General features: G+C 46.0%; 1 protein-coding gene across 1 annotated transcript in view; it reads right to left on the reverse strand.

Annotated features, from left to right (window-relative positions):
- The window catches only part of LOC138491215 (scavenger receptor cysteine-rich type 1 protein M130-like), a 1,027,000-nt gene that overhangs the window by 893,225 nt on the left and 117,341 nt on the right, over nucleotides 1-16,434 (reverse strand). The gene's annotated exons all lie outside the window — the stretch shown is intronic.

Consider the following 16,434-nt stretch of genomic DNA (forward strand, 5'->3'; position numbering starts at 1 on the left):
ACTGCTATGTCATCCAAGTATGCCATGCAGAAGTCCTCCATCCCATTCAGAACCTGGTTTACCATCCTTTGAAATGTAGCAGGTGCATTTTTCAATCCAAAAGGCATAACCTTAAACTGGTATAAGCCAAATGGGGTAGAAAATGCATTTTTCGCCTTGGCATGGTCTGTCAGGGCTATTTGCCAATAGCCTGACGTCAAGTCAAATGTGCTGAGGAACTTGGCTGCACCAAGTCTATCCACCAACTCATCTGTCCTTGGCAAAGGGTGGGCATCTGACTTAGTGATTGCATTAAGAGCTCTGTAATCCACACAGAATCTAAGTTCTTTAGATCCGGCCTTTGGTACTAAGACAACTGGGCTAGACCATGGACTAGTAGAGGGCTCCATTACCCCGAGATCAAGCATCTTGTTGACCTCAACTTTGATGTGGGTTCTTACATTCTCCGACATTCAATATCCTCTGCTATTGACTGGTAGACAGTCACCAGTGAGTATGTCATGCTGTCCCCAAGGGGTCAAGCCTGGTGAAAGTGAGAACAGAGAGGCAAACTGATTTAACATAGATTTGCACTCTTCCTGTTGCTCAGGTGTCGGATTTGAAGAGAGATTTACTCCTTCAATCTTTTCGTCTAAAGGTAAGCCGCTGAGGAGATCAGGAAGAGTTTCACTCTCTTCTTCTTCCTCTGATGATGCTAGAAGCAAAGCTCCTACATCAGGTCTGGAGACATCCGCTTTTAGTCTGTTTGTGTGGAAGACTGTTGGAGCCTCCTTGGGATTGCCCAAGTCCACCAGATAGTTGACCTCTCCAAGTTTACCCACAACCTTGGAGGGTCCCATCCATTTGTCTTGCAAGGCCCTCTGCCTTGGAATCATAACGAGAACTAGCTGGTCTTGAGTAAACTTAACCATGTTAGCCTTTTGATCATGCCAGTGCTTGACCAGTGCTTGTCCAGCTTTCAAGTTGTCACTTGCTTCTGCCATCATGTGCGACATTCTCCTTCGGAGACCTATCACATAGTCAGTTACTCTGACTGGCTTGGGGGAAGGAGCACTCTCCAATCCCTCCTTGATCAGGGCCAATGGACCTCTGACCGGATGACCATAAAGAAGTTCAAAGGGAGAATAACATACTCCCTCCTGAGGGACTTCATTATAAGAAAAGAGAAGGCATGGCAGTAGAAGGTCCCACTTTCTTTTAAGGGGGTCCTCTAAAGCACCTATCATGCTCTTCATGGTTCTGTTGAATCTTTCAACTAATCCATTTGTCTGAGGGTGGTATGCTGTTGAGAAATTGTAAGTTACTCCACAGGTTTTCCACATGGCTTTCATGTAGTGGGACATAAAATTCGACCCCCTGTCAGAGATTACTTCCTTAGGAAACCCAACCCTGGTAAAAAATACCAAGGAGGGCCTTAGCCACAGGCAGAGCTGTAACAGTCCTCATAGGAATTGCCTCAGGGTACCTAGTAGCATGGTCTATTACAACAAGTATAAACCTGTTGCCTGAGGAGGTTGGAGGATCAAGGGGACCAACAATGTCAATCCCTACTCTCTCAAATGGGACTCCCACAACTGGGAGAGGCACTAAAAGGTGCCACATTCTTGGAGCCAACCTTACCAGAGGGCTGGCAGGTGTGGCAGCTCCTGCAGTACTTATCTACTTCAGACCCCATCTTTGGCCAATAAAAGTAGAGTGAGAGCCTTTCCTTAGTCTTCTTGAAACTCAAGTGACCAGCCAAATGAATCTCATGGGCTAACTGCAAGAACTGTGGTCTGTTCTCTTGGAGTACTACAAGTCGTTTGTTGTCCCCAGGTGCAGACTCCGTTGGTTCACTGTAGAAGAGGCCATCTTCCCAGTGTAAACTATATTTCCCATGCTCTTGCCCTTCAGCCTGAGCATCTGCCTGGTGGCGAAGACCTTCCAGAGTTGGACATTCTCTCTGTCCCTTACTGAAGTCTGCCCTGTTGGGTCCACCTTCTGCCAGTAAAGACTGCAGCTCAGGATGGTCAACAGGATCCAGTTCTCCAATGAGTTCCTGGCCTTCCACTAGCTCTTCCTCAGAGTCTAGTTCAACCACACAGGGTCGTACCTCCCTCTCAGCCTCAGCTGGAGGGGGAGTTACTGTTGTAACTTTGGACAACCTAGGGAAAGTCCTTGTTGGCTGCACTGGAGTGCTGGCTGTGGGGTTCTTTTTAGAAGTTTTAGGTTTCCCTTTTTCTTCTGGTTTCTTAGATACAGCAGCTGACATCTCCAGTGGAGCAGGAGTGATCTCTTTCTTCATCATCTCCTTGGGAGCACCTCTCATGGTTTTCTCCCTTGCAGGTCTGGTGAGCTCCTGTAACCTTTTACTAGGAGGTCTGGAGGTATGTGACACTACTCCAAGAGTTTTCAAGTCATTACCCAACAGAACCCTTCCTGGCACCTCACTTTGTATGCTGACAGGTATTTTCACAGTCAAGTCATTACACTGGATGAGAACTGGTAGTTGGGGAAGCACCTGCACATGCCCTCCAGCTAACTTGGTGAGGCGTTTGGGTGCCTTAGCAACATCCTCAGCCCGAAAAAACGATTTGTCCACCACAGTTATGCTGGCCCAAGTGTCCCTAATGGCAGGAGTCTCCTGACCATTCACCTGGACACTCTCCATATAATACTCTTTAGTATTATCTGGGATAGAATTATAGACATCTACGTTCTGTTGTTCCCACAAACCCAGAGACACTAAACAAACACTGGCTGAGACTCCAATGGGTTCATCAGCCAGTAATAGAAAGTTTCCACTTGCCATTTGTACTTCCTCCTCTGAAGCGAAGGCTAAGAAGACAAGCTGGACCCCTGAAGGTTTACCCTTACATCTGGGATCTCCTTTCATATGGTCAGTAGAGCCACAAACAAAGCATTTACCAAATGCTTTCTGGAATGGTGGCCTGTTCTGACCTCCTCCTGGTTTGGCACCAGAAGGTACACTAGCCTGATTTAGTTTCCCTTGTGGCTTACCCTTTTGGTTTTGTTTGGGGCCCTGTTTGGAATTGGAATTATTAGAATTCTCTTTGGAGTCCTTTTTTGGCTTTTTTCCCTCATCCTTTTTCTGAGTAGCCCCAGAATCCTTGTGAGTGGCCCTGTTGGCAACCCACAAGTCAGCAGCCTTAGCTAACTTTCTGGAATCCAATTCCTTAGAATCAGCCAAGTGCTGTCTGAGCTCAGGAGAGCAGGCATCATAAATTGACTCCAACGTTACAAGATTCTTCATTCCTTCATAAGTGTTAACCCTGTAACCCTTAATCCATCCCTATACGTTTTTTAACTTTCACTCGCCCAGGTAGCCCAAGGGGTACCATCATGCTTTTTGAGGGTCCTAAACCTCTTAAGGTACTGGGAAGGGGTCTTCCCAAATCTAGCTATTAAAGCTAGTTTCACACATTCATAATCCTTCTTATCCACCTCCCCCAACTCCATTACCACATCCGTTGCAACAGGGGGAAGCATAGAGAACAACCAGGGAAGTAGTTCAATCCCTGTGATGTCCCGGAGCCCATGAATATACACAAACATTTTTAACCAATCCAACACATCCAACTTAGGTTCATACATACCCACTAATTCCTTAGGCATCCGGGGTCTTTTGGGACTGGAACTCCTAGGAGGAACCAGAGGAGAGAGAAGCATTTTCCACTGACAACTTTTTCATTTCTAGTTCATGATTAAGCTCTATTTCTCCGAGTCTCAACTCAACTTGCTTCTGCTCAGCCTGGGCATTCATTCTTCTGAACTCTAGCTCTTGGTTTCGTTCAGATTGAGCAATAAAACGTTTGTACTCTAATTCAAGCTTCATTTTTTCAAGTTCAAAATAAGCAGGGTTACATGTAGGACCTGGTATAGGCCCAGTAGGTACAGTAGGTAAGGCAGACAGAGGCTCAGAGTGGCTAACTTCATTAGGTTCACTTTCCTCTTCTGACTCATTATCAAGACTTTGATTCAGATCAATACCATCACGGTTTTCTACATTTGCTGGAGGGGGGTAGATTCCTCTGTACCACCCAGACTTTGGTTTTCTAACAATCTTTCTACAAGTTCCATTTTCTTGCCCTTCTCAGAGAGATTCTTATGTCCACACAATACTTTTAAGCAATCAGCAGTTTTGGCAGACAATGATTCTAGGGTATAACTCTCCAGAGCAGACATAGTTAGAAAATCACCTTTTTAGTGCTAAGCTTTGGGGTTAGTTGTCCTAAAGTATTCAAAAAGCACACTAAAGTGTATACTCAATACAAATCCCACCGCTGTACACCAGTGTTAGGCAGAAACCTGTGCAGTTCCCTCTGGGACCACTGCAAAAGATGTAATACTACAGGTGGTTGGCAGTAAACCCAATTGGTAGCAGTCTGTACCACCCAGATTTACCCGGTAGCTGTGGCTGAGCAGTCAGACGTCTCTCAAGAAGAGTTAGGCAGTATACAGAGTATTCACAATAGGTCAAAGGAACACAGTAGAACAAGCAAACACTGACCAGAGCTTGGTGTAAAAGAGATATAATTATTTATTTAAAAACACATCTAGTTAAACACACTGGCACTAACATCAAGCAGTTCAAAAACACGGTCACTAAAAGATATACACTCCCTTCAACGATTATTAGACAAGTCTTTAAGTAAAGCAACACTTTCAGACAGCGGTGAGCGCTTAACGAAGATGGCACTCTAATCAATTGGTTTAAAAGGGAGAGAAAGGCAGAGCAAAGATAGAAACAGATCCCAACACTTTCAGAAGAACACAGTAGGAGAAGAAGGCAGTTTAAAACCGTAAAGTCAAAGTTAACAAGGCCGGACCCGCTTTAAGAGGCTCCGGTCGAAATGTGTCCAAGGGCACACGGTTCAAAGTGCCCAAAAGTCTCGCAATAAGTTCAGAAAGAGTTGGATCAAAAAGAAAGGGACCAGTTAGATGGTCAAGGTGGCCAGCCCAGTCTAGAAGGTTAAGGGATTATTGTTACCTTGTAGCAATCTTTAGAAAGGGAGGCCTGGCAGACACGGTACCTTAAAATGGTGAGAACGCTCCAGCGGGGGGCAGTTGATCCTGGCAGCGGATGCAAGTCGGTGCTTCGTCCGGAGGAAGAGAGGATCTCGTCGGGGAGGAAAGCAGGAGTCCGAAGCACTACAAGGAAAGAAACCAGCCACGGAGTTCTCAATTAAAAGTAGCGGTCCTCTTATTCGCGGTCCAGTGGTAAGTGGCTATCCGGTTGCCGGGGTGCTTGGCACGGGCAATTCAACCACAAGACGTCCTGGGATGCGAGAAAGGAAGGTAAACTGGTTGTGCCCACCAGTCAGGGGAAGAAGACTCTCCAGCCGGGAGATCTCCTCTGTCGTTGGGAAGTGGCGAGTCGGTTCAGCAGGGCTCCACCGGTGGTGTCATCGTAGCAGGTCGACTCAGCTTCTCCCTTGTCGGATTTTCAGGTCCTGTGGCGACTTCTGAAGTTCCAGTCCCCAAAGCCCTGCTTTTATGCAGCACACCCCCATTCACTCAGCCTAGCTGTCAATCAAACATGCTAAGTGGTGAGCCGGCCGGCTCACCACTTGGTAACTCAAGTCGCACTCTTGTGCGATTGGCCCAAGGTAAGTCAGTCCAGGGTGCCTAAATCCCCTCCCACACCCCCTGTGGTACCCAGACAGAGTGGCACCACTTTTGGAGGCTTCTGTGGAGAAGCCTGCCAAAAAGTGGAACAAAGGGCTCGACCTTTGGTTTGGAGTTAGAGGCGAACACAAATGCCATTTTAAAACAGAGTTCTGGCAGAAAATACCAACCGGTGAATTAATATTAAATAAATAAACCGGCGGTATGTTAGAGGCTATGTTAGAATGTATTAGCCTCGAACAATGGGAAAATCCCATAGAGATATATTCGCGGTTGAATTTAAAAAGTAGTATCCACTGCCACCAGCCAAAACTCGACTAGGGGGGACGGGACAGTGCCCCCTCGAATAACAGACCCAGGGGCAATCGAATTGCCCCTACCAGTACGTCCACAATATGATGGTTTGTACTGTTCTGTTAGTAATTTGGGACTAGTAAAGCCAATGGTGACTTTACATGCCCTGGGAGACAGTAGTCAGTCCCAGGGTATGGAGTCTATGGTGGGGGGTCACTATGACACCCTAGTGTTACTGCACAGAGGGTGCTGTGTAACACACATACAAAAAACATACGAGACCCTATGGAGTAAAAGACCCCATAGCCCATGAATCACATTAACATTCAAAGGAACACCATAAATCATGTCCAAGAGTGGGAGAAAAAGAAAAAGAGTCTCACTCTTGGCAGGAGAAAAAAACAAACTCCAGAAATCCAGCAAAGCTGCTGGGACACTCACTAGGTTAGGAAATTCAACAGAGAATTCTCCCCAACAGGAAAGAGTTCCACTTCATTGCTACCGGATGTGTTGGGACCAATTACAAAGATACTATCAGAACGAAAAGGGACCCACATGCTCTCATTCATCCCTGATCATCAGAATGGAAGCCACCAACAGAAATAACTTTAGCTTTTTAACTCAACTTCAAATGTACACAAGTCTGGTGCAGTCATACTGCCATTGTATAAATCATTGTGCTCCAATAGAAACGCAAAAGCATCTTTCACGTTTCCAATATCTATAAGCTGTTGCCAAATGTTACCTTTTTTGGCAAAACCATTTACTAAAAGAAAGAAAAAATCTGCAATGTCACACTTCACTCCTAGAATGTTTAAATTTTCCTCCAAATTGAAAGGTAAATTCACAACTTTGCCTCTTACACCTTGCACTAATGATTTTTTAGGGAAACTTGTTATGTTTGTTTGCAATCTAACAACTGTAAAAAGGATAAACCGTTTACAATGCAATCACTTCAAACATGATCAATGTTTAAAACACAACAGAGATATTAGGTACTACCATGTTGTTCAAAACACCTCTTGCGCCAGTAATTGTTTCATTATAATACCCAACACAGGGCCTCATCACCAGTTGGGCGGTAGCCCTTAAATGCGGCAGTAACGCTATTACTGACACATTTAAGGGTCCGCCCAAACATGGGTCTGGTGTGTTTAACTCCAGCTCAGACCCGGACAAAATCCCATTTTCGGGCGCAATCAGCGTACGCTAATTGCGCCGAAAATTCCAGTTACCGCTCAACCCTTGATCCGGCACTAATAGCGCCAGACCAGTTGGTGGTAATGCTATTAGCCTGAGCGGTAATACCGCTAAGATACTGTCCAACTCTTGATGAAGCCCACATTGTCTACAAACATTAAGGGCCTCATTACGAGGAGTGCGGTAAGGGGTTAACGGTGCCAGTAAAGGTGCCGGAGCCGTTAACCCCTTACCGCGCCATTACGAGGCCCACTTGCGGGACCCGCTCTGGACGCCTGGTTTTACCAGACGCCCTTAGCGGGTCCCACGAGCAGCCCAGCATGCCAACAATGGGCCCATCATTAATGGGTCTGTTAGCATCAGGGCTCAATGGGAATAGGGATGGACCGGTTCCGGGTTCCCTGAAAGGGGAAATACAAGGTCCTCCAAGGTCGGAATGGCCCGGTATTCCCCCATTCAGGGAACCCGCACCCAGGTTTGGGAGTAGCCATGCCTCCGAACTCGTAATGAGGCCCAAAGTGTCTCATTTGTGTCAAATCGTTCTTCCACAAAAAAATACATATAAAGATACATATAAAGTTTTAATAGCCGTCAAGGAAAGGAACAAAAAAAAACAAGCCTATATGTAGTCCCTTCTCCCATTCCATGGTGGCCATCTTCTTTGTTTTGTTTTTTTAAAAACTTTTTTAAATGGCCGCCATCGAAACGGTGAACAGACTTCATATCCCATTACATTGCGGACATCTTTTTTTTTCTTTCATTTGCGAAATGCCAGAGTTTCTTCAACCGAATAAAGACACTATTAGTACCCAAGGATGAAGACTTACAGCAGATGCATTGCATCAGAAAGAAAAGATTGTGGGCAGGCCTCTCGCTCATCCAAGTGGTACTACTGGAGATAGGAGCAGCACATCTGTAAACACTTCATGAAAAGCCTCCTTGCTGAACCTCTCCATCATGTCTAATGACTCTTCAAAAAGGAGTGTTCCGGTGCTGCAGGTGTTTGAAAACTCTAGCTGTTGCTGGCAGCAGCTTTAATGGGTGGAAGTTGATTCTGCACAACCACCGCTCACAAATACAATAAAGATAAAGATAAAAAAGGCTGCAGCCCAGTATGGGCCAGAACATTTCATGCAATTTCCAAAACACATCATCTACATTGTCCCAGGAGCCTCGCACCAGATGATTTATTATAATTGATGTTCCCAAGCTTTTTGATGGAACATTAGAAGGGCCACGTCTTAGTGTTTTCTTGCACACTGTGATTTGTACTGTCCATAATTCCCCTTACATTTTCTATATCCTTTTTGATTGATTGTACTTCTTTTCCAACATTAATAGTAGTGTTAATTATTTTAATTAATCCAGGATTAGTTTTGTGAGTAGTTGTTGTGGTGCTACTTGTTTGATTAAGTGTTATACTTAAATAACGTCTTCATCTGTTTGAAAATATTTCACATATGAAGATATAATGCACTTAATTGTGTTGGTTGTATAAACAATATATAGTAGGCAGACAAAGTATAAGTGTGTGGTGACTAATTCTTCTTCCATAAAATATGGTTAGTCTCATTTTACATAATATATATATCGTCTGGCTAGAAAACATTTACTGGGAGATTTTTTTTAAATTGCTGCAAATGAAAAAATAAAGGTTGTTTCATACAATACAACCGGAGTTGCAGTGATTGCTATTGGTTTTCCGTGATTATCACGTCATTGGAACACTCTTTGCTCGTGGAGTGCTCGCCTGAACAGTTTCTGTTGATGTTGTTCGTATTTCAATATATATATATATATATATATATATATATATATATATATACACATATATATATATATATATATATATATATATATATATGATACATTACTCACCGTAATCGTATTTCTGATGCTTGTATCTGCTTAGATTCACATGCTGTGCATAGGCCGACATCTAGTGGAAGCTGCAGAGTATTACAGTTTGTTTTTCGAAACTCGAAAATGGGCGTCGACACAGGGCGTGCCAGTAATACTATCCCTAGTGTGACGTCCCCTGTACCCATGATCCCTCACGCGTCTAGGACCCTCAGATTGTGTTTTTTCTGACATGAGGTAGCATGAGGAGTAGCGCGAGTACAGATAGTCCAAGCAGATAGAAGGTAGAAAGGTAAGACTACAAGCATCCATGCGCCTTCTCTCAGATGGGAGGAAGGAGGGTCGCATGTGAATCTAAGCAGATACAAGCATCAGAAATACGATTACGGTGAGTAATGTATCCCTTCTGAGGCTTGTGGAATCTGCTTAGATCACATGTTGTGCATAGATTAGCGAGCAGTACCTGAAGGAGGTGGGATGTGAGAAGGCTCATGAGCAAATAAATGTCTTAGAACTGCTTGTCCCACTTGTGTATCTGTCTTGGAATGAGTGTCAATGCAGTAGTGCTGAGTAAAAGTGTGAATAGAGCTCCAAGTAGCTGCTTTGCAAATGGAGTCAAGGGGTACATTTGCAATAAAAGCCAGGGTGGCCCAAATGCCTCTTGTGGAGTGGGCCCTAGGCGTGAAAGGCAGAGTCGTTCCAGAAAGTGAGTAACACAGTTGGATACAGTTAACAATCCACTTAGAGATGGCACCTTTAGAGACGCGATCCCCCTCTCTGCCTGTGGCTAAGGGGACAAACAGCTGATCTGTTTTCCTTAGCGGTCTGGTCTTGTTTACATAGTAGAGGACCGCCCTATGCACATCTAGTGTGTGTAGTTTCACCTCAGCCGAGCTTTTGGGGACTTGGAAGAAAGCCGGAAGCTTGATGGACTGGTTTACATGGAATTTAGAAATAAACTTAGGTGAGAACCTAGGGTGTGTACGTAAAACCAGTTTATCTTTATGGACAGTAAAGAAGGGATCTTGCACTGACAGAGCCTGAATTTCACTGACCCTTCTTATAGAGGTAATAGCTACTAAGAAGGCAGTTTTATAAGTCAGGTGTTTGAGACTGCTCTTATGCATGGGCTCGAATGGGGGGCCCAGGAGCTTAGATAGCACCACATTAAGGTCCCATCCTGGAGGTGGGTTAGAAATAGGAGGGTGAAGTCTCTTTACTCCTTCCATGAAGGCCTTAACTACTCTTTACTTTCCACCACAACACCTTGTTATGGGAAGTGGTGTTTGCTGACAGGGCTGCCAGGTGTACCTTCAGTGAGTTAAAAACCAGTCCCGCATCCAGCAGGTGGAGCATGTAAGTAACGACAGTGGAAGGAGTGCAATCAACTGGGTTGACTTGCTTACTCTGGAACCAGATTACGAATCTCTTACATTTGTCAAAGTAGCAGTGCCTCGTGTTGGGCTTCCTAGCCTCTTTTAGGATTTCCATACACCTCTGTGGTAAATTGAGATGTCCAAACTCTATGACCTCAGGAGCCATGCTGCCAGGTTCATTGAGTTGGGTTGAGGGTGCACTGTTTGACCTTGGTGCTGGGACAATAGGTTGTACCAGCTCAGAAGTCTGATGGGTTCGCACACCGCCAGTCTGCGTAAGTGTGGGAACCACGGTTGTCTCGCCCACATGGGAGCAACCAGGACGAGCGTCATCGATTCTCTGTTCATCTTGTTGACCACCTTCCTGATTAGAGGAGTTGGTGGAAAAGCATACGCAAACATCCCTGACCAGTTCATCCACAGGGCGTTCCCCTGGGAGTCTGGTTGGGGGAACCTGGATGCGAATCCTGAGCATTGTCTGTTTTCGCTTGTGGCGAATAGGTCTATAGTGGGGAAACCCCACTGAGAGAAGATATCTTCTACGGCTTCTCTGTGTAGACACAACTCGTGTTCCTCTGGGAGGGGGCTCTGCTCAGAGCATCCGCCAGGGAATTGAGATCCCCTGGAACATGTTGCGATTACAGGAAGATGTTCCGTCTGAGTGCCCATATTCAAATTTTCTGGGCCAGCTTGGACAGATTTGGCGAACGAGTCCCTCCTTGTTTGTTCAGGTAGAACATGGCTGTAGTGCTGTCCGTCCGGATTTTCACTGACAGGTTTAAAAGGTAGGGTTCGAAAGCTTGAAGCGCTCTGAATACTGCCAGAAGCTCTAGCAGGTTGATGTGATTCTTGGCTACTACGTGAGACCAGAGACCCTGAGCTGTGTGGTGGAGATGGTGAGCTCCCCACCCTGTCAGGCATGCATCGGTTGTGTCTACCGCCTGTATCTCGGGATCGTAAAAGGGTTTCCCCTTGGACAGATTCTCTCTTGTCCACCAGTGAAGGCTTTGTACCAGTGTTGGCGAAACGACCACTAGATCGTCCCACTGACCACTTGCCTGAGACCACTGTTTCGCCAACCATTCCTGCATGGGACGCATGCGCAGGCGCGCGTGGGGGACCAGGTAAATACATGACGCCATCATGCCCAGCAAACGCATTGCTTTGCGTACCGTTATCTGGCGACCGGAATGGTATTGCGGAATTTGCAGCAGTATATTCTGAATTCTTTCCTCTGAAGGAAAGGTCAACCCCTCTTGAGTGTCTAGGATAGCTCCTAAGAATTGTTTGGATGTGCTTGGCACTAGACTTGACTTTTTCTCGTTTATTGAGAAGCCCAATTCGAAGAGGAGGTCGATAGTCCTTTGAATGTTTGTTCTGCAAATTACTGGGGTTTCCCCCGTGATGAGCCAGTCGTCCAGGTAAGGGTACACCGGGATTGCCTCCCTGCGGTGCTGCCGCCACCGCCAGTACCTTGGTGAATACCCTTGGGGCTGAAGCTATCCCGAAGAGCAGTACCTTGAACTGGTAGTGCCGACTGTGCACCTTGAAGCGCAAGTATTTTCTGTGCGCTGGGAACATGGAAATATGAAAATAGGCATCTTTCATGTCCAATGTTGCCATGTAATCCCCCTTTTTTAGGAGGGGGATTACCTCTTGGAGAGTTGTCATGCAAAACTTTTGGGGCTTGACATACTTGTTGGCAGGCCGTAAGTCCAATACTGGGCGCATTGTCAAATCTTTTTTTGGCACAAGGAAGTAAGTTGAAAAAATACCCTTGTTTACCTGGCGTCCCGGGACGAATTCTATCGCGTCCTTTGCTAGCAGATTGACAATCTCTTCTAGGAGGATCTTCTGGTGTTCCAAATAATGCATTTTTTGTCGTGGAGGATGGTCTCGGGGACGCTCTAGTAGTTCTATACAGTGCCCCGCGGATACTGTTGACAGCACCCATCTGTCTGATGTGATCCCTTCCCAAGCTTGGGTGACGTTGGAAATGCGTCCCCCTACTGGGGTTGCGTGAGAAGGGACCCTGAACGGAGCGTCACTGTGTCGGTGGAGGTGTGCCGCCGCCTCTACTGGGGCTGCCTCTACCTTTACCACGTCCTCTCTTATTACCCCTGCCATAACCCTGGGTAGACTGCTGGCTGTTGTTCCACTGTGCCCCTGGGAATAGTTATACCCTCTCTGGGAATTGTGTCCGCGTGGGTGACGAAAATTGCCATTCGATCTCTGGTTTGGGGGTTTATTGGGTAGTTGGCCTAGGGATTTGAGTGTCTCATACTTATCCTTGGCATTTTTTAGCGCGTCCTCGACCGCCTTTCCAAACAATAGATCCGGCTCCACCGGTTTATCTATCAATGATGCCTGGATTTCAGCTTTGAACCCAGACTGTCGCAACCAAGCATGCCTTTTGATAACAGTACCTTCTGCTATCAATCTGCCGGAGTTATCCGCGGCATCAAAGGTTGCTTTTAATATGCAACCGGACACGGCTCTTCCTTCTGCCGAAACTCGTGCCAATTGGCTTTTTAAGGGTTCTGGTGCGGAATCTACGAGTGCCGCGACTTCTTCCCACTGGTGGCAGTTGTAACTTGCCAGCAGGGTGGTGGAGTTGGCAATCCTTGCCTGGTTGGCAGAAGTGGAGGCTACTTTCCTGCCCAAGCCATAAATCTTCTTGCTCTCCTTGTCGGGAGGAGCTTCCGACGATGACAAGGGTGTTCCCGCCATCTTACGGGTGTTTGTCACTACCAGGGAGTCTGGTTTCAGATGCCCTCTTATGTACAGTGGGTCTGTTTGGGCTGCCCTGAAAAGCTTCTTAACTCTGGGGTTTACCGCCCTAGTGAGATAGGATAGGGATGGCCTGGGCAACAGGTCTCCTTTCTCCCACTAACTCCTTGGCAAAGTCCCTCTCTTCCTGAGCACCCTGGGTGTCAATGTGGAAGTGTTCTGCTGCTCTGGACAGCACTTCATTCAAGAGAGGCTGGTTGTCGACAGGGGAGTCGGTAACCAGGGGGTCTTTATCTACCGGGGACTCTAACCTGTAGGTTTCTGGATTGTCCTCCTCCTCCTCCTCTTGGTCCTCGTCATCCCCATAGTAGCCTGTCCCAGTTTGTTCTTCCAACATGCCCACATCTGGATCCTCACAAAAGGATGGATCTCCCCGATATTGAGAATAGGGATGTATATTGAAGGGGTCTGAAGTAGGAGCTTCAACCCGGGACTTCTTACTTGGGGGTATAGAATCCTTAGAGCCTGAGGGAGTTGACCCGTCGGGGTAAAAGAGAGAAAGTGTTCAGGGTTTTTGGCGTAGAAATCTGCCAATGATGACATCCTTGACATGACTATGTCATCACTAGACCATTCTCTTGAACTGGGAATGATTCTTTCTTGAAGGCCTTTCCCTGTTTTATCTTGACTAGACCTACTAGTTTGAACAGGGGTCTTAGGGATAACAGAAGACCGAGACTTTTCTATCTGTTTATGTGGGGTAGAATGTTTTTGAGGTGTGGAAGGAGGCTGAGACTGCTTCCTCTGTTGTTTTTCCCCTTCCCCGTGGGTGGAAGAGTGTTTACCCTGTTTTTTTGCCCCTTCGGAGCCTTTCGACGCCTGGCGCCGAGGTTCGGGGGTAGTGTCCCTATCTCTGGAGTGTGGAGGTTGGGACTCGGGAACCACCGTTGCGCGGCCTGTTGACGCAGACTCCTGGAGTGCGGTCTGGAGATAGAGGTCGGCTTCGTCTTCTTACGATCAAACCTCTGTTACCTTGGGGAGCGAGGCACTTCTGGCAACAGTGGATGGTTGCCTGGAGACATGCGGCGATCTAGATCAAGAACGCCCAGAGGACACCGATTCGGACCGTTCTCTATGTGCCTCTTTCCGAGTACTCGACGTGCACGTCGAGTCTTGGTTGGACTTCATGTGTTTTGTGGAAGTGCTGTGGGAAGCGCTTGTGTCGCCGGGGGTCTTCCCCATAGCCACCCTGCTGGACGACCTTCCGAGGTCGGGGACTTGCGCTTGGCTGTCGATTGCCGCCACGTTGCCCTTGCCGTCCAAAAGCACGGCATTGTTGCCATTGCTGAAGGTGCCCTCCGCTGCCATGGCCTCTTGACGCCTGGCGTGGTGGGCCCAGCGCTTGATCGAACGGTCCTTGAGTGTTTTTTCGGTTTGAACCTACTACACGCTCTGCAGTTAGCCTCGGGGTGGTCCCTCGGTAAGCAGAGATTGCACGTGGCGTGTGTCAGCCCAAGGGTACTTGCGGTTGCACTTGGGGTAAAATTGGAAAGGGGTACCCTCCATACGCACCTTGTGGCAGCTGGCTAATAAGTGTAGGAATATATAAGAATGTACCTATATACCAAAAGAGTGTAGAGTATGTCCACCCACCACTCTCCCTACTTGTAGGGCCGAGGCCAGAGGCCTTCCAAGGCCCAAATCCGCCGTGCAGCTCTTGACGGTCGATTCTTTCTCCGTGCTGGCGTCGAGTGTGGATGTTCGGTGACTCGACGTTGGGATGGAGAAATGGGGAAATATAACAATATTTTAGCAAAAGTATGGCTAAGGCCAGGGAACTCAGCGGAATGCTTCCGACCAGTATGGTGGGAAAAAACAATCTGAGGGTCCTAGACGCATGAGGGATCATGGGTACAATGGACGTCACACTAGGGATAGTATTACTGGCACGCCCTGTGTCGACGCCCATTTTCGAGTTTCGAAAAACAAACTAATACTCTGCAGCTTCCACTAGATGTCGGCCTATGCACAGCATGTGATCTAAGCAGATTCCACAAGCCTCAGAAATATATATATAAATAATGGATTTACAAAAGGATGCATGTGGTGTATTTCTTTTTGCGCTTCCTGTTGTTCAACACATTTTTTTGTATTTATTTCTTCTGTAGGATAACTGTCCTCAAACCATTGCATGTAGTTTTCTGCTTTAGTGTGGTAGATGGAAATACTGCTTGTCACTTCAAATATTGTAATTAGAAAAGCAGTACATGAGAAGAGATAATCGAATATTTATATTAACTTTCCGATGATTGATTGTTCATTGTCTATGTTGTGGTTAGCTGCCAATAGGATGTCAAGTGTGTCAGATGCTGTTAAATTATTGAACCTATCGGAGAATTTATTTTTGAGTGATGTTTATATATGCCAATAAAACTGTAGATTATATATCATTCTATAAGACTTTTTCTACATAGCAAATATTTATTACATAAGAGTGAGGTGGGCTTTAGGAGATTGTGCTATTTTTAGGGTAAATGTATTCATGGATTAGATATTTCACACATGAAGCCAATTATAGAAAGAGGATTGTTATTGTTCAGAACACTTAGACATTGGCAGATGGTAAAACTGGACATGTGGAGTTGACACTACTGTCAAAGACGAGGGTTCATTAACTATATGTGACATCGCACTGGTCACCTACTCGACGTGATGCCAATTTCCATACACACAACAAATGAGCCCCATGCATTTTTATTTTGAGGTTCTCATGCAATTTCCAATACGCATCATTCACGTCATTCCAGGAAACTCGCACAAGATAATTTATCATAATTGATGTTCCAAAGCTTTGAAACGGAACATTAGAAGAGCCACGTCTTAGTGTGTCCATCCACAATATACACTGGGCATCCTCTGTCTCCATTTTAAAGCACTATTTGTTCACCTTAAACTGTCTACACACATTTTTATTCTTATGACTTTCTTCCGGGTGTTGATGGATTCGGGAGCCAGATGTTATTATCATCGCTGCTGCTAATATGAATAAACTAATTTACAAATGGCACAGCGACCATTCCTTGACTCGAAAAAAAAAAAAGCAAACAAAAATGGCCACCAGGGATCAGGAGAAGGGACTAAACATAGTCCCTTCTCCCTTTCCAAACCAACCATTCAAATCAATGTAAAAAAAAAAGAAAACATTAAGTGCTAGTTTGAGACATAATCCGCCTGTATTCAAGAGCAACCATTGAAAGAGTGAACAGACTTTCTATCCCATTCCATGGCAGAAATCTTTCTCAGTTGCAAAATTCTGGTCCGTCTTCTGAGCAAATAAAGACACTAT

Source organism: Ambystoma mexicanum, chromosome 10, assembly GCF_040938575.1.
Source record: "Ambystoma mexicanum isolate Mex_15411 chromosome 10, UKY_AmexF1_1, whole genome shotgun sequence".
In the NCBI taxonomy this organism is placed as follows: Eukaryota; Metazoa; Chordata; class Amphibia; order Caudata; family Ambystomatidae; genus Ambystoma; species Ambystoma mexicanum.